Below are 26,855 nucleotides of genomic sequence, written 5' to 3'. Positions count from 1 at the left end.
GATTAGGTCTTCAGTTGTGCCCTCATATTTATGCATGAGTCTGTATAGTTGACTTTGTTGCACGGGACGTGTTTGTTCTGGGTCGAGCAGGTGTCTTAGAAGATGCCATGTCTTCTTATTTCCGAGCTGTCCATTGACGCTTTCACATATTTGGTTCCATTGTTGTGTTTGGAGAGTAAGTGTGTGTTCCTCCATTCGCCTCTCGATTTCAGCGATCTTTTTGCGTAGTCGCTTGTTGTGTTTTTGCTTCTTCCAGCGTTTTTGGAGGCCTTTTTGTGCCTGCCACAGGTGTAACAGCTTTGAGTCTGCAATCTGCTCCTCCTTCTCAACTGGCACCACAACGCTAGTGGAGCTGACATCCTCATTCAGGGAGATAACCCAGTCGCTAAGGTTAGAGATCTCCTTTGGAGCTGTTTTGTCGCGAAGTTGCCTGAACTTGTCCCAATCCGTGGTTCGTATTTCTTTTGCTTTGTTTTTAAGTTTTGTCGTGGGGAAGGTGATGCTAAGGTTGAAGTGATCACTACCAAGGTTTTGCCCGGTGTTGACCCACTTTGCGTCCTTGACGTTTTTAGAGAGGGATAAGTCTGGAGATGTGTCTACACATACACTGTTACCCATGCGTGTGTGGTCGCTCGGGTTGTTTAGCGTTGTGAGCCCTAGTGACTGTATGATTTGCCAGAGCAGGTTCCCTTTCGGAGTTGCTTTGGTATATCCCCATGCTGGGTGTTGAGCGTTGAAGTCTCCCACAATTATTAGTTGAGCCCCAGCAGCCAGCTTTACTGTGTTTATCAACAAGTGTGGGAGTCCATTGCCTTTGTTTCTGGGCGGGTTGTATACATTAAGGATGAAGAGATTTGAGTCTCCTTTTTGCCTTGGTACTATTTCAAGTAGGGTGTAATCTTCTTCCGAACCATTTATAAAATGTTGAATTGCGGTGATATTTCTATGCACCAGAGTGGCTGTGAAGGAGCCGGCTGCGTTACTAGTATCATAATGAGGTGGCAGATATGCTTTATAGCCTGGCAGTGTAGCCCTGTCGCTAGCTTCTTGCAATGCAATCACGTCTGGGGTTGGAACAGACGGTGCTTGTTGGATGTGGAGCTGCAAGTGGGCCCGCTTACGGCGGAAGCCTCTGCAGTTCCATTGCCAAATTTAAAATTTTTGGCGTGGTGCCATGTTGGGTTATAGATGTTTGAGGCGTCGTGGACAGATCCAAGATGGGGGGTAGGCGGGCCTCGATAGTTGTAAGCCTATCCATTATTTGCTGCATGCAGGTGGCTATTTGGGATACCTGTCCCTCTAGTGTTGCAAAGCGAATATCTATCTCTGCAAATTTGGTAGTAACGAGGCCTTGGAAGGTTGCTTGTTCTGTTGATATAGCGCTAGTTCTCTCTGACAGAGTATTGATGTATTGATGTATTGAGTATTGAGCACTTTGGACTTTTCCAGCGCATTGGCGTTTTCCACTGCGCGCCAAATGTATTATATGGATTTCAAGGTCAGAGAGGAATTTTGTGGTGAAGAAACCGGATATGACAGAAAAAAATTTCGAAAATAAAAAGGCAATTACAAGATATTGCCCTAAGGCGTAAATAAAAAAAATATATCATGGAAGTATTAGCAAAAATTTTCAGTGCATTTGGATGACAATCGCCCAGCCTAACTTTTTCTTTTTCTTCTGCTCACGTTGTATATGGATAAGATCATAACTCGCAAAACCACGTATGCTTGCTATTAGTGTAAGAAATATTGAGCAGCTTCTTTTCGATATGAACCAAATCCACCTAAAGAGGCAACGTGAATAACACGCAAATTTCTTATTCGCATAAAACTAAGTGTTATCTAAGCTGTTGCTTATAATATGCTTTGTTCTTATGGAAAGTAATGACTTGTACAAGACCATGCACTAAGAACTTGGGTTTGTCTTCGGAAATTAAAGTATATAAATTTCCTGGCATTACAAATAATCCTGACGTAGTTTCAGCTTCTGGTTTTCGGCAATTACAGAAAGGAAACTACGCGTATCTATCTCCTATCATTCCAGCGAAACGTGCTGACAGGCTGCCTCATGTATGATACTCACAGTGAATACAGAACGACGGTATACCTGCTCCTATACTGAACAGAGAGTGCCTTCTTTCTTAGGCAGATCAAATAATCCTAAACGTTTCTGGTGCGAACATGCATTCCTAGCCGCGCGCTTTATCCAGAAGAAGAAGAAGAAGACGAAGAAGCCCTAATCGGTGTTCTCAACCACGCTCTTCTTGTCGCACCGCACAGTCCATGCCAGCAGTCTCAGCGGCTTTATATTTTCTCCACGTAAAGCCGTCGAGGAGCGCATGGGCAACATCCACCGCAAGACTGGCGAGTTGCCGGACGAGCTCACAGGGTAGACGGAAAGCGAGGTGCAGCTCGTCCAACAGACGTGGCGCAAATTCAGTAGGGAGAACCCCGAGTACGGCGCCCTCCTTTTCCTCTCCATGTTCCTCAAGCACCCCGAGTACATTCAACTGTTCAAGCCCTTCCGCGGCAAGACAGTGGAGGCGCTCAAGGAAGACCCAACGTTCAGGGCGCACGGGTGCTCCATCGGATACCACATCACCTCCATGGTGGAGAGCTTGTGCGACCCGGCCACCTTCGAGATACTGGTGCGGCGCAACGCGGCCGAACACCTGCGTCGTAAGGGGGTCAAGCCGCTCCACTTCGAGGTGATGGGCCAGTGTCTGGTCGATACGCTGCAGTCCACAGATGAACGGCACATGACGCCAGCTGCTGTCGAGGCCTGGGAAAAGTTCCTCACGGTGAGTAATACATTCGGCTCCAGTTACTGTGCGAGTCTGGGCATCCGACACTACTATGTGGAGTTGGACACTTTTGAAGCGACCACGCGTAGCATAGAGTAGAAAAGCAACACATTAGAACTTGAAGTTCCGGCCAGCAAAACAATGCCAGAAAGGAGCCGTGCAGTTGGGAGATGGTGTTATTGAAGCCACTGAAACTAAACTTGAAAGATGAAGTAATTTGTTGCTTTGGTTATTTAATACTAAATGGTTCATAAGGGCAGAATATATGGCGTCGATAGGTCTACGGAACACCTTTAAACTGCAACTATAGAGGGTGAAGAGAAACATTTTATCGCGCAGTAGAGCGCAAAGACAACTGTGTTCCTCGTGCCGCTCTATCATGGCGCAGATTCCGAATATTTCTCGAGGACTTGAAGCCGTTTCTACTTCCAAAAACTTGTTCAACATAGTTCGCCCAAATGCTTTTGCGAAAAATGCGTGAGAAGGACGAGCATGCGTTCAGACCTTTATAAAATCGCCTGATGTTTCGTAGTGCATGGAGTCAATTTTCCCTCTGAAGGAGAACCCTGCGAGATTTCGACTAGCTACGAATAACAAACGAAACGGCCGGTGTGGCCCTTCACACCACACCTTTCACACTACGCCGTTGTGCCCCCTTCACACCACTTCGTACCACATTTTATTGCGCGCCACTTTTTCGTTAGTGAATTTTGCTGGTCTTGCCTTTCCAACCCATGCCACTAACTCGTCGCACTGCATATAAGTATTTTTTCTGATACTTAAAAAAGGCAATAAAATCGCTGACATGTTACTGGCTGATACTTGGGAACGGCAACCCCGAAAGACTTTCTTTCGTGATCAGGAGCTATTGCTAACAATGTATGCGATCAGAACAGTTACATTGTACAGTTTACGAGATCGTTTGCTCATTGTCGCTCGGTAAGTAGCGATTTCAGTGGTTTAAGCAAAACATTAAAAATAAAACACGGTGATTGCACTGAAAGCCACTTGCGGTTTTTAACAAAGTACTTGCGGCCCATTGCTGCAGTTTAGCGACCACAACCATGCCGCTGGGGAAGCACTGGCCGCATTTGTTTTTCGGTCCCGGACTACTTGCTGGCAGGTCTCGGCTTCCGCTCGGACAGGAAAAGCGTCATGGTCACATGACCTACTTGCCATAGGCTGCTTTCGAACTCGGCGCCAGAGCCGGGCTCCCCCTCGGTTACCGTACAAGGACGCTGTCATCTGCTAGCAGATGATGCAAGCCACGGGCACCACGACGCCGAAGCAACGCCGAGCGCTCGATCATGGTACTGAGTCGATTTAAAGACTGTACGGTCAGCTTAGCGTAGGTGCATTACACAACTCAGCTTCGGAGGTATGCTCGCCGCTACTGCTTGCGGCGAAGTTCGCACAAAGTAGCCCAACTCGTTGCGGATAGGCAGATAGACGAAAGCCTTCGCAAAAATGTTGACAACAAGCTCTATAGCTGCTCCAGTATACGAGTGGTTCACCTGCGATGCTTTCAGGTAAGCGTACAGACAGCATGTCGCAAGACAAGCGAACGAGAACCTCTTGACGACACGAGCAAACAATACGCGCTCGCAGCTCCGAACGCGCGTCCGTGTGCGGTGGAATTCAAGAAAATAAACGAAGATGCAAGAACAAAAAGTCTTGCGATGGCTCAGAGATCGGCTACGGAGCTCATGTGAAGGTTTAACGCATGATGTCGACCTCCAGGAACACGAAAAGTACTCGAAATGCACACGGAGTCTAACTCAATATGGCTGCCAGCGCGGCGCGCAGCTATCGTCTGCTGCCTTCTCAGCAGCCCCAAGCAGCCCGCGGACTGCCATAGGCTAAAAACGAACGCGTTGCTATGGCGATGCAGGCAGGTGGGCGGAGCTTTCGGGCTGCCCGAGAAAAACAAATACCGGACTCGAGTCCGCAAGTAGTCCCGGACAGTCCGGGACTGAAAAACAAATGCAGCCACTGGCTTAAAACCGCACCACCGTGGACCGCACACAGGTTGCTTAAAGTGCCATGGCGATGCTGCTGATGGCAGCGCAAGGAACAGTTCATGCCATGCGAACGGCTTTTGGGACGTAAACGAGCCGTGCGATATCTGTATGGTTGGTATCGCAACGAGATAGTTCATCTATGCTTTCTTTCTTCGGGCGAAGTTTGCTCACTTCATCGACACTGCCGCTGCGATCAGCGGCTCGGTTCGGATGACGCGGCTGGTACTTTATCTGGTCGCTTGCGGCAAGCGCGCAGCCCGCACATTGTCCTCACCTATATATTGTTACAGGTTCTATTTACAAATACTATTTACAAGACAGGTCGAGCAGAGCTTAGTGCGCCGGCGGCAGGACACTGGACTTCCTCGTTTTCTTCCAGCTTGCGCACATCTTCTTTGTTCCTCAGGGCCCATGCGTAGCACGTGACATTTCCCCGTTCGCAGACGAAGCCCTCTGGGCCAGTCAATCAGTCTGGGTCCCGAGAGTGGAAGGGCTTTAGCCGTGCGACATGCACGACTTGGGTTTTCCTTGAGCGGCGTCCTTGCGTTGATTGGGGAGAGATGACATAGTTGAGGTCATTGAAGCGAGCAACAACGATGAGCGGGCCTTTGTAGTGGGACAGCAGCTTTTGTGATAAACCACGCTTGCGTAGAGGCGTCCACAACCATACAACGTCACCGGGCAGGTAGCAGACATCCTTGCGCCGGTGGTCATAACGCTGCTTAGAGCGATCCTGCGACGACAAGGTGCGTATACGGGCAATCCGACGGGCTTCTTCAGCGCGACATAGAGTGTGGCAATAGAAGGCTCGGTGTCGAGAGAGAAAGGTAAGATGGTGTCGAGGGAGCTTCGAGGCGGACGGGCATCAAGACGGAAGAATGGGCTGTAACCAGTTATTTCATGCCCCGACATGTTATAGGCGTATGTAATGAATGGATGCACGTCGTCCCAGTTCTTATGGCGGGAATGGACATACATGGCAAGCATGTTCGTAAGTGTCCGATTAGTGCGTTCAACCAGTCCATTCGTCTGGGGGTGGTACGGCGTCGAGTGGCGAAAATGGCATGAACAAAGACGCAGAAGCTCTTCCACAACGTCTGCCGTAAACTGGCGACCGCGGGCACTGATAATAACTCGAGGAGGTCCATGCCGGAGGATGACAGCATGAAGAAGAAAGAGCGAGACTTCTGCAGCGGTGGCACAAGGAAGGGCGGCGGTTTCACAGTAACGGGTGAGGTGATCAACGCACACGATGACCCAGCGGTTACCGTTGGACGAGCGGGGAAACGGGCCGAGCAGATGGAGACCAACTTGTTCATATGGTGTGCTTGGAGGTGGCACAGGATGCAGGCGTCCAGGCGAAGAAGTTGTGGGAAGCTTGAACCGCTGAAACCGCACGCAGGTGGCCACGTAGCGCTGAACCATGTGACGCATTTTTGGCCAGTAAAGACGCTCTTTGATGCGGTTAAGGGTCCTGGCAAACCCCAAGTGCCCAGCCGTGACGTCATCATGCATTGCGTGCAGAACAGAGGAGTACAGAGAAGCTGGAACGACGATGAGAAAGCGCGCACCTCCAGGCGAGTAATTCGTTCTACAGAGTAAACCGTTGCGAATGCAGAAAGGGCTTGCGGATGTCGGGTCACGGGCTTCGGCAAAAAACGGCGCCAAGTGCTGATCCTTGCTTTGTTCCGTCTGGAAAGTACCAAGATCTGGAAACTCTTGGGAAATGGCAACGAGATAGTCGTCGAAGTTTTCATCTTCGAAAGTAGTAACCGTGAGCAGCAGCCGTGAGAGGCAATCGGCGTCGGTGTGTTGGCGGCCACTTTTGTAAGACACTTTAAAGTTAAACCCTTGGAGGCGTAACGCCCAGCGGGCCAACCGACCGCAGGGGTCGCGTAGATTCACAAGCCAGCACAGCGAATGATGGTCTGTGACGACTGTAAAAGCACGTCCTTAAAGGTACGAACGAAACCGTTGTACGCCGAAAACAACGGCGAGACACTCTTGCTCTGTTACAGTGTAATTGCGTTCCGACTTGCTGAGGGTGCGACTTGCATAAGCGACAACGTGTTGATTGCCCTCATGGCGTTGGATAAGCACAGCACCCACGCCGATGCCGCTGGCGTCAGTGTGGAGTTCAGTGGGTGCTGTCGTGCAGAAATGACGCAATATTGGCCGCGAGGTGAGGAGAAACTTGAGCTGCCGAAACGCGGAGTCGCATTCGGGAGTCCAGTGGAAAGGAGCGTCTTTCTGCAGGAGACTTGTAAGCGGGTAGGCTAAATCAGAAAACTTGGGAACGAAACGCCGAAAATATGAGCAAAGTCCTAGAAAACTCCTGAGCTCTTTCACTGATTTGGGCTCTTTGACACTGCTTACAGCTTCAACCTTCTGCGGGTCGGGCCTGACGCCATCCTTGTCAACGAGATGACCAAGCACAAAAAATTTGGCGTTCACCGAAGCGACACTTCTTGGAGCTCAGCACGAGGCCCGCTCTCTCTATGCAGTCTAGGACAATGGCTAAGCGGCTGTTATGTTCGCGAAGGTCCTTCGAAAAATAACAACATCGTCCAGATAACACATGCAAACTTGCCACTTCAGGCCACGTAAAAGCGTATCCATAAATCATTCAAAAGTGGCAGGAGCGTTGCAAAGGCCGAATGGCATAACATTAAATTCATAAACCCCGTCAGGTGTCACGAATGCCGTCTTATCTTTGTCTTGCGGACGCATCGGGATCTGCCAGTATCCGGACCGTAGATCCACCGAGGAAAAGTAGGAGGCTGAGTGGAGGCAGTCAATGGCATCATCAACGCGTGGAACTGGATAAACATCCTTCTTTGGGACAGTGTTAAGCCGGCGGTAGTCGACACAAAATCACCAAGTGCCATCTTTCTTTTTGACGAGGATCACTGGAGCAGCCCACGGGCTTGAAGATTCCTGAATGATGCCGCGGTGCAACATGTCACGGACTTGTTCATCGATTATCTGACGTTCGGAAGGCGAGACGCGGTATGGCTTCTGTCGAATCGGTTGTGCAGATCCAGTATTGATCATGTGATGGGTACGAGAAGCTGGAATCGGCAGTGGTTGGTCGCGACCGAAGTCAAACACGTCCGCATGCTTCATAAGAACGGCCACTAGTACCTGGCGGTCGGTAGTGGGTAGGGATTTGTTGACCAAGCCTAGGAATTGAGAGTCGCTCAGATCGCGGCGTCTAGTTGGACGAGACACGTTGTCAGTGATCGCGGCAACTGGTACAGAAAAACGTTCTTCAAAGCCAGCAAGTTTTAAACCACATGGCAATACTGCAAGTTCGTTGGAATGTTTGACAGTCCAAAGAGTGGCATGGCCCTTTGTCACACGTACGACGCTGCGGGGTACTAGTACACTTTTCTTTGCGCAGTTAAGGGAACAAGGTTCCACCACAGCATCGAAGGCATCAGAAATAGTGCTCGAGGACACAACGGGAACGAATATGGCAGACATAGCTGGAACGACGGTATCTTCAGAGACAGAAAACACTGGGGCAACCCCTGGCGAGTCTTCTATGAGAGCTGACCGAAGGCCAGGACTTAATCATATGCCACCACTGCGGAAGTCGAGCGTAGCGCCGCACTGGTGCAAAAAGTCAATACCAAGGATGATGTCATGCGTAGAACGAGGGAGCACCGTGAATTCAGTTCGGAACATTTGGCCAGCGATCACTACATTCACAAAACAAATACCAATCGGAACCAATGATTCTCCCCCTACACCCCGGAATATAACTGCACGATCCCAAGCGAACATTATTTTACGACCCAGACGGTTCTTGAAAGTTGAACTCATCACTGACACCGTGGCACCAGTGTCCACTAAGGCCATGACGCAAATACCGTCCACTAACACTTCATGGCGGTTCCTTAACATAACAATGGGCAGAGGAATTGGCACTATCGATGATCCGGCGAGCGCACCTCCATCGGCCGCACACGCTAGTTTCCCGGTGACAGTGGGGAACGACGTTGGGGAGAAGGCGAGCGGCGAGAGCGGTGCGGAGGTGGAGTCAGACTTCGGTCAGAGGCAGGGGAATCGTTCCGTGGTGGCGCGTAACTGGATGGGCGCTGAGGCGATGTGAAGACACGGTCATGAACAGGCGCATTGAAACTCGGGAGAGGGTACGACCATTGGCGCTGGGAGCGGGAAAACTGGCCCCGGCGACGGCAGAATCTAGATATGTGACCGATCAGACCACAGCGGTAACAAAGTGGTGGGTCGCGGGGGCACTCGGGATAACACTCCTCGCAGCCAGTGTCGATGCGGCCATCGTACTCCGGCCGCCGCAGGTGGCGTTGCGGACGAGCTGGCGCACTGGGGCCGGGGCGGGTGGTCCGGGGAGCGTCGCTGTAATCAATGCGAGTAGCACTGGCAGGGGCCTTACTGGACAAACTCCAAGGGGAGGAGCGGTAGGCGGGAGCCGCCTGCAGAGAGCAGCTCTCATACGGGACTTCACTGCGGCGCCCAAGATCTTGATGCCGGGAGAGTTCGTCACGCACTATTTGACGAATGACGTCCGGGAGAGTCGCAGCATTCACAGGCTCGTGGAAATCCACGCTGGCGACGGTGGTGACGTTAGGCAGGCGGCCGAACTTGGGAGTAATTCGACGCAGCTTTATAGCTTCAATGGTGCGGCAGTGCTTGAGGATATCCGTGGGCGAGTCTAAATTTTCTTTACTGATAAGAAAGCTGTAGACGTCCTCTGCGATGCCTTTAAGGAGATGGCCAACGCGATCTTCGTCGGACATACTGGGATTGACGACTTTGCACAGCTTCAAGACCTCTTCTATGTAAGTCGTGCAGGTCTCTACAGGCACTTGCGCTCTCTGAAGCAAAGACTGCTCAGCGCATTTTCGTTTGGCAACGGTATCTCCGAAGCAGCTGCGGAGCTCTTCCATGAAGCGGTCCCAACTCGTTATCGATGCCTCATGGTTTTCGAACCTAGTTAGCGCGGTACCATCGAGAAAGAAAACGACATTGGCCAGCTGAAGAGTGGCATTCCAGCCGTTGTATTTGCTAACCCGCTTGCAATTGGTGAGCCAATCATCCACGTCTTCGCCAGCCTTCCCGGAAAACGTCCGCGGCTCACGGTAGTGCTGCAAGCGGGCGTCGCTGCGCCGGTCGGACGTGCGTCGGCTTCCTTGGGTATTTGCACGGGCAACGGTGGCAATCCGGCGATTCTTCGGCTTCAGCGGTTTCGAGAGGGGTCCGTGGTGATCGGTACCCAGCACCTCCAATACTATTTACAAATACTATTTACAAGACAGGTCGAGCAGAGCTTGGTGCGCCGGCGGCAGGACACTGGACTTCCTCGTTTTCTTCCAGCTTGCGCACATCTTCTTTGTTCCTCAGGGCCCATGCGTAGCACGTGACAATATCTTACACCGTCGCCCAGGATAATAATCGCAGTATCTTACCCTCCATGTCACCGATCTTGTAAGCTGTGGCTTTCTACCAATAATGGCATATATGACACATACACAGCAAAAATGCATACAGAACTTGCACCCAAGCAACAAGCTTCACCAAGGTAGCCCTAGCGGACCTGGAAAACCTTGAGCCTATGTACACGCATTGTGCATGACAAGAGCGCGAACTCTGCAGCCCAGTTGTATAACATTCAACTCGGCGCCTTGCAAGGTCCGCAAGGTTACCTGGTTCCGGTGGATAACAACCACTTACACACTAAACACGAATCTACCGGATGTATGCCCAGATGTGGATGAACTCGCTTGCCCTCTAGAGAATTCCATTTTGAAAATCCACCCTAATCCTTTAATGGGGTGTAATTTTTGCCCGCCAAGGATGTTTTGCCTGGCTCAGTGGAAATATTTATTAGTTCCTTCAGAAAATTGGTACGAGGCGCTGCAGCATTTTTTTTTTCGTGCAGACAAGAAGGATTTCAAGGTAGCCTCAAGGAATTAATTCACAACCGTTTAGGTACTTTTCTGAGGATTGTCGAAATTTTTTTACTTACTAAGGAACATACATAATTGGGACTTTTCGTCTCGTTGGAGGTTTTCTTGACCCTGCTTCAGTCTGGAAGCCTCGTCATCATCGGCCTGACTAGGCCTACTTCAGCGCAAAGGTCTCTCCAATGTCTCTCGAATTAGCACTGTTCTTTGCCTGCAGCGGCCAACGTACTCCTAAACTTTTTAATCTCATCTGCCCCCCCCCCCCCCCCTAAATTCCTGCCGCCCTTTGCTACGCTTGCCTTCTCTTGGAATCTCTTCAGTTACCCTTAAGGAACAGCCGTTATTCGCAACCTCGCATCAGATGCACTCTCCAGGCCCAAGACCTGAAGTGATACTAAGCAATATTGCAGTGCACATGATGCATTGCACACTACGGTCCACTATTAAGGGGAAGATCCTGCAGCGTGGCCGCCACGCTCCGCGAAGCCCACCGCCAATAATTGGCGACGCTAGGCGCATGCACCGCGAGGGCGGACGATGGAGTCAGCCTCGCGTCTTTTGCTACGGCGGTCTCCTGGCGCTTGGCTAGCGCAGGTAGAATACCTGTAATGTGAATTGGGTACTAAAAATCTGTCTGAATTGCCGACATTTCGCCGAATCATAAAAGTGCCCGACATCTAGAGCACCGCGAGGGCCCTACGTTGTTCTGCTTCCTCCTCCCCCTTCTGCCTCTCACTTTATTCTCTCATGAATCAATAGAATTGTTGACCTACCTACCTAAAAATAAAAAGCGCATTTTTCTAGGAGCGGCATAAAAAGGAATATTTTTGAAATATATAGTTATTTATTTTTGACTCCTTCGAAGCAATTTTTCCACAATACAAAAAAAAGGTATGGGAGAGACATCACGTAAAGGCAAGAATCAAAATGATTCATTTATATCTCTTAATCTGCGTGCATGGAAGCCATTGTATTGGCGTTGTTAAGAGGTGTGTGCGTCTTTCATGAAGTACTAACGTGACACGTGATGCCTGGCTGTTACAAGCGTATCATAACTTCTCATGCTGAGCGAGTGTGAAGTCGCATAATATTGTGACCAACCAGGAAGTGACCGAACTAAACTGGAAGTGTGACCGGAAGTGACGTCACACAACCGGATTAATTCTGGCAACGCCTCTACGTGGTTCGTTCTGCTATCGCGTTAAAATTAACGGACGCCGGACAATGTTCAGGCTTTCTTTCGATGCCACAGGGCACTCGCCGAACGGTCGTCGCAACAGTTCCAGTTCCATAACGTCTAAACTGGTTCGACAGCGTAGCTTCACTGCGCCACTCATGGTTTGTTGGCGTCACTTCCGGCTTGGCGGCGACACTTCCTGTGGCTACTCATGGCTCAAAGGCTAACTTCTGGGCGTATTTTGCTGTTTAGTAACGTCACTTCCGGCTTGGTGGCGTCACCTGTAGGTGATGTCAGCTATGTTATGAGTCATGACATCACACGCTTGTCGCGATCACATATCATGTGTCATGATTAGCATACTTCATAAGGCTCATGTACGCAGGCGTCGTTATACACGGCAACGGCAGCCATACAAGAAAACCACCAGCAAATATAAACGCGATGCCTCATACCAAGACGACGATCATGTCAGGACATGATCATCGACGACCAATGATTCACGTGGCATGTGAATGTGATCACACATGCTTTGATTTCTATAAAAACACATCCAGCATGGACCGAGTGTGACAGCGATACAAAAACGATCAAAGCCCGTGGAAAATGCCCACACAGGCTCCTTATGCTTTTGCTGAGTAATCGCCCGCTGGTTTCCATTGGTGTAGAACAGAAAGTGTACAGAACCAGAAGAGACGTCTCCCATGCATTGCAATAATGAAAAGGCACTGATAAGATTTTAGTACATGTTAAAGATTCTCTAACGCTTGAACAGCAACACGCCGTTTTTTGCGGGTGGTTAAAGAAAATAAATCATCCGGTAATTCGTTAAAGGTAGCTGGCACGTAATATTTTCTAGTTGCTTTGCCGTAGTGAGTGCGCACTCTCGGTTTATGGTAGCGAGGAATATGTCTCAACGGTACCGGTTTCGTATTTATGTGTCTGTATGCGCTATTCCAAAAATATTTCAGTACCACAATTTGTTTAAAAAGATTGTCAAAAGAAGGCAAACCGGCTGCGGTAAAGACACTGTTGGGCAGATTTTCCTGCGGCAAGTAGAGAACGCTTGTAGCAATGCTTTTCAAAATCCTATAAACAGGACAATTCCATGTGAAAGAGCAGTTAAAGAAACAACACATCAAGACACTATACCCCAGAGCCTGGGCGACTAATTTCTAACAGAAAATGGCATCATAGTTCGCAAATTAAACAACAAGCATGCAACACTTCTGAGTTTCTTACAAATGTGAGTCATCTGAGTATTCCATGCCAAATTACTGTCTAATAATAATAATCTTTGTTCAGCACAATCTGAACATACAAAAAAAAACGGAAGCGCCGAAGCCACAAGTGGGCTTGTGCGGCGACAACCGGCAGCCGCGGCAATGATAATACATTGCAGAAATACTACGCTGTTATATAGCTGCGAAAAAAATTGCTTCTTATTTTAAGAGTACAGCCCTCGCATTCAACATTTTCTCCTCCTCAAGCCAAGCGACGGGAGAGCGTCGCTGCAGAGAAGGCGAAGCTGGCTCGACTTTCCGCACAAACTTCGCATGCGTTGGCGTCGTCGATTCTGGCCGGTTATCGACGCTGCGGGATGCTGCCCATTGTAGCATACTGTTCAGTTGGAGCACGCTTTACAGTAATACAATGTATTAACACATTTCGCACGCTTAGGGCTATGGAAGAAGAATAAAACGAGGATATAGATGTCACATGGGGAATGAAGTGGCGTAGTTCAGGAAGGCTAGTCCGCGCAGGACGGGGACATTACACGCTATGGCCAGAACTACCCGGCGACAATGAGCCGTGGCGCAGGTATTCTTCATTACTTCGCAGCGGAAGCGACAACAGCTTGGGAAATCCGCCAAGGTAGATGTACTATGGTCGCGTAGCCTGCATAGCCCTTACAAAAATTGCTTTTGTGATTCTTTAGAAAGTCTTTCAAATTTACTCATTAAAATGTAATGTGTTTCTTTTAGTTCTGTATGGAGTTTTTGTCCAGAGTTTCAATAACTAATTGGCAACCGCAGTGTTATAGGAACACGGCTAACGTCCTTTAAAAGAAAAACTGCAATGAGTTGCTTTAGAAACTCCTTGAGGAGTCTCTTTAGAAACCCTTTTGAGCGCACTCATTTCATTGTAATGTGCTGTTTTTGAATCTCTATAGAATTTGGGTACAGTCTTTCAATCACTAATTGGCCACTGCATTGCTATAGAAATGTGGTTAATGTCATTTAAAAGAAATACTGTAATGACTTGCTTTAGAAACTCCTTGAGAAATTGTTTAGGAATTCTTTTGAGTGTACTTATTTCATTGTAATGTGCTGCTTTTGAATTTGTATAGAATTTGGGTACAGTGTTTGAATAACTAATTGGCCACCACATTGTTATAGGAACATGGCTAACATCCTTTAAAAGAAATACTGTAACAACTTTCTTTTGAAACTAGTTATATGAATTTAATGTAAATCCATTGGAATGCATTTATTTCATTGCAATGTGATGCTTTTGACACTGTATAAGATCTGAGTAATGAGTTCCAAAAACTAATTGGCCACCACATTCCTATAGAAGCCCAGCATGCACAATGTAACATATATGATGTAACCACTGATTGCTGTAAGCATGCAAGAAATCATACAAAGCAACAGCACATGACATAAAATCAACTAACTTTATTTCACTTAGCAACTTTTACAGTAGCTTATGGAATTGAACGTTTGCAGCTCCAAGCGAGCCTTAGTAATTAGCAGCATTTATGATGAAGCTGATAGGAGACATGGCACACGAACAGTACGAGCACATTTTATTTTCAGACAATCAAGTAATTTTAGATTCATTTTCTGCGCCACATGTGCAACAAAGATCACACCTCAAAGAGAGTATGTTTTCACAAAAAAACAGTGGAGTAGCGACTCAAACAAATACTGCCTAGCCTTCTTCCTTCAATAGCTCTGAGTATATGCCTGCCTTAATTTTATTCACTTATGCCCTACATAAGGGACACAATGCTAGTCGGAGCCACAACAAAAGGCTAGCTGCATGTTCATTCTGTGAGAATTAAAAGTTAGAAAGCACTGTGTACCTTTATGTAGTATTCTGAAAGAATATAATTTACAGCTGTCTCAAGGATTGCGTGCACAATAGAGTGAACATGATGAAGGAGTCACAATTGTTTTGAAGAGGACACGTGAGATCTACTGTCCAGAATTAAACTGCCTCTTGTTAAAAGAGTACACGCACCTAATTTTGGTGGCATGTTTTCTTCTCCACAGTAATGTGGAAGACACTACTACGCATAGATCACCGGGTGGCATTCAGCTGCAAACTATAAATAATTTATAATTGAATTTTTCTCTCATGCTGTTTCGGCTTCAACAGCCAAACAACGAATGTAACGTTAACGTGCCCATATAGGTCACATGAGGCATGAAAAAACCGCAAATTGCTGCTTCTTCATTTGTTGTCATTCAGGCTGTTGAGCCTGCTTGGCTTTAGCATTGTAGCAAATTAAAAGGACAAAGCAGTGATTATATCACAGTTTCTTCATGTCTCGCGAGACCTGTAAGCACACTTTGATGTCACAGTCATCGTTCGGCTGTTGAAACTGAAACAGCATGAGAAAGAAATTCAACTGTAAATTATTTAGCGGGCATACTAGAATACCACATAATAATCCATGCCTTACAAATCATTACAAAGCAGAAAACATGCACCCAAAAGTTAGGTGTCTGTACTCCTTTGAGCAGGAATAAATTCTTAATTCAAGCAAGACACAAAGTACAAGAATGACAAAACAAAACAAAGAGTACATTATTCATTTCTACTCTACATGACTAAAAATCGTCCCATGAGGATGCAAATTTCAAGGAGTACTTTATGTCTGATACTGAGCAATAATGAGCCAGATAGCCATCCTGCATATTACCGTTTGCTGCAAGGGCACGCCTTTGTTGGCATTTTAATTCAGACTGGTTTGCACTACCTGCTATTAACCACAAAAAAGCTATACATCAAATCTCTGACTGTGCCAAGAAAAGAACTGGTTTCTTTCATTACATATACGTGACTTGTGTTTTCCTACATTGCTTCACATGTACAAATTGATCCAACCATAGGGAATAGAGGGTGGCCAGAATAGGATGCTTGACAGTTGGCTGCTCAATAAGCCTTGTTAGGTGACAACATAAGCTGTGAATGTCATCTGTTACAGCCCCCTTTCTTCACTCAACTGCTGCTGTCCACAGGCAACTAATATTGTACCTATGCATATGCTTTCCTGAGCTGAGTTTATGTGTTGCCTGGATTCACAATGGTCAGCTTTCCCAACAATCTAAGAGACCATCATAAGCAGGCTGCAAAATTCACTGCTAAAGAAAGCTGTGATATGCTGCAGTAATCAATTGAACAAAAAGAAAAATGAGAAGAAAAGCTATATTCGGTTTAGAGGAGAAACAAAACAAATATTTCGAAAACCAATCTATTTCATTCCTTTGTAGCAAATAGTAAGGAGGATAAATGTGCTGAGATATTAACAACCAAATCACATTTAAAGTATGCAAATGCTTGATACAGATCTGACTTCCTAACTATGCTGGTATAGACATATTTTGTTTAGAATTAATAACCTTTAATTGAGTGCATTATTCTGAAAATAAAAATTGGTCAAAAGAAGGCAACTGTTGGTTCATATCGGCACTTCCATTTATTATTTGGATGTGATCTTCATGGTGCATATCCCACAGTACAATAATTCAATTGCATAGATACGAGCATTTCCATTCATAAAATGTGCTGATCACTTGCAGTAAGCCAATGATGTGACATGGCCGGCAGATTATTAGGTGCATCATTCTTGTTTGCGCAGAGACAAGGAGGTGTCAGGTAGGCACCACCCATGCTTGCCAGTCTGAAGTACCCAGATGTCTGCGTATAGGCCAAAGAAAAAAAAACAGTCAGTGAGACCTAGCACACAACTCCTTTTACACTAATTCAAACAAAGGCATCAATCAGATCAGAATCTACAAGTAGTAGTACTCTAGTGATCTAGCTTTGAAGAGTACTAACAGCACAATGCAGAAAGCATGATTTCGAAATAAATGGCATGTACACTTCGAAAAGAACTATAAACACCATCCAGCTGTTACTGATACTGCTACCAGACTACAATATTTCATAAGAATGAATAACTATTACATTAGCCTGTACCAGTATTCATTTAATACAAAATATTTATCACCACTATAGTGCAGTGACAATCACTTTAACTCACCTTTCTTCTGTGGTTTACGAGTGACTGATTAAATGCAGTAAGTAAATTAGGTGCAGTGAAAACTTAGAACAGCTGTCACTCAACCTCAGTAGCTCACAGGTAGCACAAAGCGTCTACATCTGAGTCTCTCGGAATGGCGACTCAAACACAGTAACTGCACTCACTAAACATCTGACAAGATGGTGATGCCGACGACCCCCTCGTTAAGCAAAGGGATAGATTCTGATCGTGCTGCATTTAGAAAACTTTTCACTTCCCTGCTCCACTAATGCTGGATTGATACTGCTGAAATAGTTGTAGAAAGATAGTAAGTGCATTAACAATGTCACATTACTATTTTAAACTGCTAGCCAGTATAATCCATTGCATCCATATAAATGAATCCATTCAGTTACATAAATTAGGAACTCACGATGTCTCTAGCACTCTGGTAGCGAGATCAATAAAGCTGTATTCCAGTTGCTGCAGAAAAGCAATGAGATTACAGCCAGGCAAATGAATCAGCACCATTACCACAGACATAACAAAACACAATATTGCCACGTATCATTGTAGCGTCCGTTCGTTCGCGCAAGGCCGCAGAAAAGGGGTGTTATCATTTTTGTTCGTGACGCGAGAAGCGACCGGACTAATCTCGATTGTTCACAGCCATGAACAGCTTCGCCTACGTGTTTCTAGATTACTCTAGATGATCTCGACCTGTTATCTCGAAGTTTCCTAGCCGGCTTTAAATTGAACGATGCCACGAGCAGCGGGCATTCGTAGTTCGACGACTGATTGACAAGCACGCTTGTTGCTTACGCCGCCACCGAGTGATTCAGTTATTTTGCGGGCGCAAGTCAGCCCAGATAAAGAGCTTCGTTTGCAAGTCTTTCTGGTGTCTTCCTGACCGCTGGACTGCCGTCACTACAACGTGACATCTGGTGGAGGTGCCGGGGAGCCTTCCATGTACCAGACACCCACAGCAAGTCGCGACGCCAGCCCTTCGAGTCATTCACCGGAGCACTTGACTCCAGTCTACCACGCAGCCTCTTGGAGCCTCCAGCCATGACTTACGCCGCAGCAGTGCGCCGTCCTGCACCTCGACGACGGCACCTAAGCCCCTATCGCCATTAGCCAGCTGCGCTGGAGCGCCGCCCTCTCGCCCCAACTCGCCCGTCCTACGAGCGTCGCACATGGCCTAGGAAACGCGACGAGTCGAGAACACCCGACCAGCGCCGCCAACTATGCTTCCACTGCGGAGAAGCCGGTGACATTCTCCGGTACTGCCCATACAGGAGAATGGGCATCCGAGGATTTTCTTACGACGCTCCACGGCCCCGACCTGGCCTGCGACCAGCCGCAATCGAAGAGTTCTTGCGTCGGGAAGAATACTCATCGCCGAGCCGCCCATCTCGTTCTCCGTCGCCATCGTCACCGCGCTATGTATCTCCTAGCCGAGGCTACGCAGTGCGCGGACGCTCCCCCGGCCCCCGAAGGTTAAACTGAATAAAGCAGCCTCTGGAGGTGAGGTTGCTTCTGAGCGCAAGAACTAAGACCGTCCATCGACGAAAACACAAGACTATGCCTCAACTACGACGACGACCCCTACTACGACGACCCCTACGACGACGACCCCTACGACGACGACACCTACGACGACGGCACCTACGACGACGGCCCCTACGACGACGGCCCCTACGACGACGACTCTTACGACGACAACCCCTACGACGACGACAACCCCTACGACGACGACGACCCCTACGACGACGACGACCCCTACGACGACGACGACACAGCCAGACTTGAAGCTTTTACCGCTGCCCTTAAACCTTATTACGAACGCTAAAGGACTCGAAGTTCGCGTTCTCCGCGTTTATTTTCATTTTAGATCTTCTTTGCGAGGGGGGTAATGCCACGTATCATTGTAGCGTCCGTTCGTTCGCGCAAGGCCGCAGAAAAGGGGTGTTATCATTTTTGTTCGTGACGCGAGAAGCGACCGCACTAATCTCGATTGTTCACAGCCATGAACAGCTTCGCCTACGTGTTTCTAGATTACTCTAGATGATCTCGACCTGTTATCTCGAAGTTTCCTTGCCGGCTTTAAATTGAACGATGCCGCGAGCAGCGGGAATTCGTAGTTCGACGATTGACGAGCACGCTTGTAGTTTACGCCGCCACCGAGTGATTCCGTTCTTTTACGGGCGCAAGTCAGCCCAAATAAAGAGCTTCGTTTGCAAGTCTTTCTGGTGTCTTCCTGACCGCTGGACTGCCGTCACTACAACGTGACAATATAAAAAAATCTCTTTAAGGCATGGCACTACAGTGCAAGTGGGAACATCTCGGCGAAATCAAAGTCTCAGTACTTCTCTCTTTGATAAACTCTGGAGAAACCGCATGCGTCACCATAAAGTCCTTTGAAATAAAATTATTTCAAAGCATAGTCGAAAACATTATGCGCAGTTTGCGATGGTAAAACCGTAAGTGTGCAATTCATTTTTGCACCAGTTCGAAGTATGCTTGAAATTCCAAAAAAAAAACCAAAGCCAGTGCGCACAAACAATATGAGCGAATAACGCCGGAAAGGGATTACCAAAAGTTATTTTCGCGGCGAAACTCATCGGCAACATTCCTCTTGCATTTGACGTGCGCAACTCTAGGCAGTTGTAGCTACATCGTCATTCCACTCTAGGCACTGAACTGCCTGAGTACTGTGAGCATTGGTAATGTGGACTCGGCAGACCATGTTTTGTTCAGCTTGGAATTATACCCTGTACACACGCACACATACAACACGAAAACCTAAACGCCGGGAACCACTGCCACTGAGAAGCATACGTCGTTCCAACACAGTGCTTTCCGCTCGTTGGTCCAAATCATCGCAATAATGAGCACAACGATATCATGAGAGTAAAAACATGCAACTGTACTCCATGTCACAACTTCGTCGCTGCGGAGACGAAGTTATAGGCGCGAAGCGACGGTTTCCGTGGCTGTGTGACAGGTTAGCGGGCACGTGGAAACAGCGCACTTGCGGAAGCTGTTGCATCGAACTCAAACTTCTACTGCACTCCGACGAAGTTGTCAGACAACACCCAGCAGCATTTACAGCACTTCACGCACCCCAGTACAACATTTTGCAAGATAATTTCAAGAACTGTACTCACATTCGTAAGCAATCACACAAGGTCGTTCGTTCGTTCGTTCTTCCACCTTGATGCCGGCATTGTCACGGCGTGGTGCAGAGCGCAATGCGACGTCCAAAATCTTCAGAAGAACTTCAGGTGCTTCAGAAGGGCTTTCGAAGCGCGCAGGTCACGCACCAATTTTGTAGCACATTCGAAGAACCACAGCACAAAAGCACCGCAGAAGGCGCAACAGCAACAAAAAAAACTACGCCCGAAACGCCACCCGGCCAGCCGGCAACAAAAAGAACATGGCGCCGCTGCTGACGACTTCGGGATTGGACTGGATTGCCTTCGGTGTGACTTATTTTTTATTTTTTGCCGCTGCTCCTGGAGGGAGTTTCGGTTTCCTTGGGAGAGCCGGTAACTCTGGGGTGAGAAATTCATTCTGTGCAGCAGGACTCATAATTAGAAGTGCTGGCATTTCTACCAACGTGGTTCTAGACGCATCTCCCTCGCTTGAGAAGACAACCCGTGGTTCAGCGTCCTTGAGTCGAGGATCGACTATCAGACTTCGCGGTAGGCGTCCGCATGAAGCGCGCACACATCTGCTCGGACTAGAAAAGCCAGCATTGCACGTAACATATTGTTAATATGCACCTAACGACTAAATACTCTAGGTGGGGCCATGCCAGCATGGTAAAGGAATTTTCGTCACACAGTGAAGTTGACATGTAGGCCTTATAGCTGGTCTATTGCAAAATCTGGGAAGCGCTTAAAACAAACATTATTTATTAATTTATGTCTACAGATACTAGCGAAGATAAAAAAAACACGTTAGGAACATAATCTTAATAATGGGCCTGTTTATTGTAGCGGCTGCCCGTCTCAACTACAGGTTTACTTTTTTGCAAAACTCACGAAGTCAGGTTCTCTTTACAGCAGAAGGGGTCTTTACCATTGAGGTCATATTTTTTAAGAGGAGGGGGGTGCCGAAATCGGGTGCAGCGCTGGATAAATATATTGTCCGAAAAATGTCGCGCGCCTCTTGTGCACGCTTCTGCCTTGTGTTGTTGCGGCGATAAAGGAATTAGGCGCAACTCTGTCAAGCCATTTCTTCGCTGGTGAAATGAACCGTCACCTCGCTGCAGTCGCGACGGAACGGTGAAACGCAGCTTTGCCAGACCACAGTGCTGCACCCAACTCCCGACCCTCGCGAGCCGCAACGCCATGGTGTTTTTGCGATGCTGGAAAGGGGACTTAACGAAGTTTTGGAAAGGTTCTGCTAATACTGCACTGAAGTCCTGTCCCACAGTGCGTCGTGTGCTTGGTCGGCAAACATTGCTCGTGGTAGAGCACGTGCGCAGCGTTTATGCTATAGACAGGACGTTACGGAAAGAAGGCCCATGTTTTTGGCAAAGAAAAAAAAATAGGAAACAACTGGTGCAGACACATATCAACAAGAACTCGAAAAATGGCGAATGCAATGACAACGATGTACAAGGCTACTCCTATTCATTCTCATTAGTCAGTAGTGAGAGCTGATCATATTTTGCCTTTCAATGAGGAAAAAAATGTTCGTTACAGGTATTTGTATGCTTTGTTGATCTAGTTTCCGGAGATTTTAAGTGATCGTAACGGCGGTGAGGTTGTTTTTTACTCAAGAAAGCAAACGAATACACTGCCGCTGTGTGGTGCCAAATTTTATCTAGAGATCGGTCGTCGATTCAGAACTGACTTTCGAAAATGTAATGGTATATGCTTGCGTTGAATTATTTCTAGCTTGCTGATGTGCAGTTTGATTTAAAATTTTACCGTCTTATAGAGCGAATTGATATAGTGAAAACTGCGAACAATATCTATAAAATTTGGCCCAACAAGTCTTACCGAGAGAACGCAACAGATTCTGTTTTGACTGCGAAAGGAGCGAATTCATTTAGCGAAGACACGAAACAAGCTCTATAAAATTTGACTCATTTTGAAGAAATACCGAGCCATTCCTATAGAAGTTTTGACTGCCAACGAAGCGAGTTCATATAGCGAAGGCACAAAACAAGCTCTTTAAAATTCGACTCATTATAGTCTTACGGCGGAAATTCTAATTAATTTGTTTTGACTGCGAAAGGAGCGAGTTCATATAGTGAAGGCACGAAAGAAGTTCTATAAAATTTTACTCATTATGAAGTCTTAGGGAGGAAATTCTATTGAATTTGTTTTGACTGGGAACGGAGCGATTTCGTATAGCGAAGGCACAAAACAGGATCTATAAAATTCGGCTCATTATAAAGTCTTACGGAGGAAATTCTATTGAATTTGTTTTGACTGCGAATGGAGCGAGTTCATATAGTGAAGGCACGAAAAAAGTTCTATAAAATTTTGCACATTATGAAGTCTTACGGAGGAAATTCTATTGAATTTGTTTTGACTGTGAACAGAGCGAGTTCATATAGCGAAGGCACAAAACAGGATCTATAACATTCGGCTCATTATAAAGTCGTACGGAGGAAATTCTATTGAATTTGTTTTGACCGCGAACGGAGCGAGTTCGTATAGTGAAGGCACGAAAGAAGTTCTATAAAATTTGGCTCATTATGAAGTCTTACGGAGGAAAGTCTATTGAATTTGTTTTGGCTGTGAACGGAGCGAGTTCATATAGCGAAGGCACAAAACAGGATCTATAAAATTCGGCTCATTATAAAGTCTTACGGAGGAAATTCTTTTGAATTTGTTTTGACCGTGAACGGGGCGAGTTCGTATAGTGAAGGCACGAAAGAAGTTCTATAAAATTTCGCTCATTATGAAGTCTTACGGAGGAAATTCTATTCAATTTGTTTTGACTGTGAACGGAGGCAGTTCATATAGCGAAGGCACAAAACAGGATCTATAAAATTCGGCTCATTATAAAGTCTTACGGAGGAAATTCTTTTGAATTTGTTTTGACCGTGAACGGGGCGAGTTCGTATAGTGAAGGCACGAAAGAAGTTCTATAAAATTTCGCTCATTATGAAGTCTTACGGAGGAAATTCTATTCAATTTGTTTTGACTGTGAACGGAGGCAGTTCATATAGCGAAGGCACAAAACAGGATCTATAAAATTCGGCTCATTATAAAGTCTTACAGAGAAAATTCTATTCAATTTATTTTGATCGCGAACGGAGCCAGTTCGTATAGTGAAGGCACGAAAGAAGTTCCATAAAATTTGGCTCATTATGAAGTGTTACGGAGGAAATTCTATTGAATTTGTTTTGACTGTGAACGGAGCGAGTTCATATAGCGAAGGCACAAAACAGGATCTATAAAATTCGGCTCATTATGAAGTCTTACGGAGGAAATTCTATTGAATTTGTTTTGACCGCGAACGGAGCGAGTTCGTATAGTGAAGGCACGAAAGAAATTCTATAAAACTTGGCTCATTATGAACTCTTATGGAAACAATTCGAAAGAATCTCTGTTGACTGCGTACAGAGCAAAGTTTTATAGTTAGGTCTCGTTACAGAGTAAATAGACTACTTAATGAGCTGACTCGATAGACAACGAGTTTCTATAGAAATCCTTTAGAATCATTAGGCTCCCCATACATGTTCAAAAGAAACTCGACATCCATTTTTGTAAGAGGAAGCCCATACGTTCAAAACATGGCGGCTTATGGTGCGCAGCCAGCGCCATCTTCGAAATGCGTGGACAACTAAAAAATGACGTCATAATTAAAACAAAAATGCGACGTCGAAGTCACGTGTTTTAGTGACGTCATATTCGTGACGTCAGCGTCACGTGCTGCTTGGCGGGAAAAATAAACTCCTGAACGCCGCGACGCTTCAGCGCGACACCCGACACGAGAACGAAGAAAGGAGACACGACGAGTGCCGACCACCAGCGCTATTTTTAGGTAGTCAGTTCTCGTTGTGCCTTTTTCCTTCGTCCTCGCCTCAGGCCACCAGACAGGTTATCCCTCGCACATCGTGCAACCGCACACCTCTTTTTTTGCGTACGGGGGCCCCATGGCCACAGACGATGCCCTTTTGGGGCAAAAGCGACAGAACCGCACCCAACCGAACGAAACTACAGAGAAGCGCTGGCAAAAGGGAAAAGCGGAATCCATACACCAACGATGCACACCAAGAACTCGAGCAACAAGCAACGAGGAAAAAGTAGGGCTAGCAGAATCGAGTTTCAAACAAAAGCAAGCAGAATGGTCAAAAGATATGACAAGGGTATGACATCAGAGCACCGTCAACCTTGGCATCGACCCGCTGCCATTGCCGCTGCTCTGAGCGAACGCTGTCATAAAAGTCTTTTACAAAGCAAGCGCTATACTTTCTAACAAAATGCACACAACTAAAACATTTTAAAAAGGAATCACTGCATTTGTTTTTGAATGCTTTTGAAACACAAAATATGTCCTAATTATTTTCCTCTTCTAGTCTTGTCTGTCCACTCATTCCATTTTGGCGCTTTAGTTCCACTAATTTGATGTCGCTAGCACTTGGTTCTGGACCGCATTCGAGCTCCGGCTTCGCGACCTATTTCAATTAACCTTGCATCCGCAGCGCCTGGCTAGTGGGCATGACTGCACACACACTGCTGTCTCGGCACACTCAGCATCCTCTTCCCATCCCGAAGCTAACGACCAACACTGTGGCCACACCTCGATGCTGCAACCACCAGAAGCACAAACTGCCGCAGCCCCGCAGCGCGCGGAACCGCAGAGCGAAGAACCGGAGAAGCTGTTTCAGGGAGCCCAATAAACATAACACCCCGAGGTACGCGTGAAACAGAGCGGAGTGTAATACATACATACCCAACCGCCATTCGCAGGCGCAACTAGCACGGCAGAACGAGCGATGCAGGTTGCAGCGTAGCGGGCACAGAGGCGCGGGAAGGAAGCTGAGTGCGTGACGCTTATCGTGGCCGCCACGGGATTTTTTTCTGAACGGTGTTGACTGCATATAGATTGATCAAGCGATGAGGTGACGTTTTGCTGACTCGTAATTACTAAGTAGCCTTATTCCAGGGCAAATTTAACTAACACATTTTTTTTCTTTTCAAAATTTAAAAAACTTATCAAAACTGACCAATTCACAAAGTAACCTCACAAAAGCAGCCTCTGATAACTACTTCATTTGAATGCCATTATCTCTGCCAAGCTAAACTAGAAAAGGGAGTCATAGCAGCTAAACTAAAAAAGGGAGTCATAGCAATGAGGGCCGCCTTCCTCGCTTCCGCGGAACCACCTGCTCCAGTTTCCAAAAGACGCTGGCTTCTGGCCTCACTGAGTAGTAGTAGGGCAAGGCAATGGATCTCTCATTAGGCTATGGATCTGGGCTAGTTGGAAAACTGCGTTCGGCGTAAAGCGCGCCGAAAGACATGGACGAGTCAGCAGGCCAGACAAGCTCCCATCCCTCCTTATGTCGCCAAAAAGAGGCAAGAAAAGTAACGTAACCTCTAGGAACTTCCTGTCCAGGAGCATCTGGGACGAATTTTACTGATGTGGCAACGTGATACCAAGGAAACGGGGGATTTTTTCTTTGTAGTCGAGAAAAAAAAGGCTCCTTTTGTTGGCGTCAAGAAGTCGCGACTTCTTTGCTTACTGACGCTTAGAATACTTTTGTGACATAAAATAAATAAATTGAGCAAAATGCCTGACGAAAGCTCACATACTCGCTTACTAGCGAGAGGGCTCCTAAATAATATATGAGCCTTACTGGGAAACGTCTTTGCCGTCAGCTTCTGTAGGAACGCTCAGAAAATTTGGATGCTGCCTGACCGGTTTTTATCCTCCCCTTCCCTTCACGCAATACACTGCAGGACCACTACAGCTTTACTGGCCTACGTCATCGGCGCACGTGCTTGGGGTCTGGACAAAACACGCAACTTCTGACAGCCTAATGCGCAGAAGATTCGAAATGCACTCAGGCTGCTGCATAGTGATGCGTGTCCAATCGGGAGAGGAAAAACAGCGGGGAATGCTCGAAACATACAAAACCGAAGCGAAAGTATACGCATGTTCGCCCATTGGGCCACGCTACTTTGCTTGAAGGGAGCTCGTGTTGTGAGCGTGATGCAGCAGTCGGAGAACAAGCTATGAGGGCCTGTTGTGTTCCCGGGTGTTCTTCTCACTCTACAAACGAACAGCGGCAATTTTGCTTTGCTCGAGAAAGTGTCCGGATAAAAAAGTGGGAATCACAGGTCAAGTGAGATGGCTGTAAACCAACAGAACTCCGAAGTAGGCGAGGCAAAGCATGTGAAATGTTTGCATCCAAGAACAATGTTTGCTGGGAGCGAAGTTATAATGCTGAACACTAACTTTTCATCCTCGTAAACTTCCCGCACTTGATTAGCGGCGGACGGGAAGCCGTCTGAATGGCAGTTTTTTGGGGATTAAGTAATCCTATTTGTTTGCGAAGAAATGAAATGCTAACCACCCGTGTCGGAAGATTACACTGCCACTCAAGTTGTGAGAATGCAGCGACTTTTCACAAGGTGCCGGGTTTCTCGCCAGATTAGGTGCGAAAAAAAA

General features: G+C 47.0%; 1 pseudogene; it reads left to right on the top strand.

Moving 5' to 3' along the window:
- The first annotated feature begins 2,312 nt into the window (after positions 1-2,312).
- Positions 2,313-26,855, top strand: part of LOC149327039 (globin-like) — a 28,016-nt pseudogene continuing 3,473 nt past the window's right edge.

Source organism: Amblyomma mixtum, chromosome 10, assembly GCF_055824585.1.
Source record: "Amblyomma mixtum isolate Tamu chromosome 10, ASM5582458v1, whole genome shotgun sequence".
Classification (NCBI taxonomy): domain Eukaryota; kingdom Metazoa; phylum Arthropoda; class Arachnida; order Ixodida; family Ixodidae; genus Amblyomma; species Amblyomma mixtum.
Note: the sequence above shows the minus strand (reverse complement) of the source record. Positions and strands in the feature narration are given on the sequence as shown.